The sequence below is a fragment of the Pan troglodytes genome, chromosome 14, assembly GCF_028858775.2.
Source record: "Pan troglodytes isolate AG18354 chromosome 14, NHGRI_mPanTro3-v2.0_pri, whole genome shotgun sequence".
Taxonomy (NCBI): domain Eukaryota; kingdom Metazoa; phylum Chordata; class Mammalia; order Primates; family Hominidae; genus Pan; species Pan troglodytes.
This window is the reverse complement of record NC_072412.2, coordinates 103,441,416-103,442,542: the sequence shown is the minus strand read 5'-3', so window position 1 is coordinate 103,442,542 and position 1,127 is coordinate 103,441,416.

Genomic DNA, 1,127 nt, shown 5'->3' with positions numbered 1-1,127 from the left:
AGCCACAAAATAAATTCTAACAAATTTCAAAGAATTAAAGTTATACAACAAATATTTAGAGACTCATTATGATGAAGTCAAACTAGAAATCAATAATAGAAAGATGTCTTGAAATGCTCCAACATCTCAAAACAAAATCACATACTTTGGAATAATCTATGGGTCAAAGAAGAAAGCACAAGAGAAGTTAAATATTTTGAACTAAATGAAAATGAAAATATTACTTATAATTTGTGGGATGCTGTTAAATCAGTGTTAGAGGAAAACTATAGCATTAAACAAATTAGAAAAGTAGATAAATGGGCTGGGCATGGTGGCGCACACCTGTAATCCCAGCACTTTGGGAGGCCGAAGTGGATGGATCACCTGAGGTCAGGAGTTCAAGACCAGCCTTACTAACATGGTGAAACCTATCCCTACTTAAAAAAAAAAATTAGCTGAGTGTGGTGGCACAAGCCTGTAATCGCAGGTATTCGGGAGGCTGAGGCAGGAGAATTGCTTGAATCTGGGAGGCGGAGGTTGCAGCGAGCCGAGATTGTGCCATTGTACTCTTGCCTGGGCAACAAGAGTGAAACTCCATCTCAAAAAAAAAAAAAAAGGGTAGATAAATATAAAATCAATATTCTAAGCTTCCACATTAAAAAACTAAAAAAAGTAGGGCAAACTAATGCAAAGTGAACAGAAGAAAGGAAATAATAAAAATAAGAGCAAAAATAAATGCAATAAAATAAAATGATGAAAATGAATAAAACCAAAACTAGTTCTCTGAGATAAATAAACAAACTTCTAGTCAGAATGATCAGAAAAAAAAAGGAAAAGACCCAAATTATCACTATCAGCAATAGGAGAAGGGAATTAAAAGGATAAGGGGATTTTATTTACAACTCCATGCCAATAATTTTTTTTTTTTTTTGAGATGGGGTCTTATTCTATCACCCAGGCTGGAGTGCAGTGGTGCAATTGTGGCTCACTGCGACCTCAACCTCCCAGGCCCAAGAGATCCTCCCACCTCAGCCTCCGAAGTGGCTGGGACTATAGACGTGTACCACCATGCTTGGCTAATTTTAAATTTTTTTGTATAGACAGGGTCTCACTATGTTGCTCAGGCTCATGCCAATACATTTGAC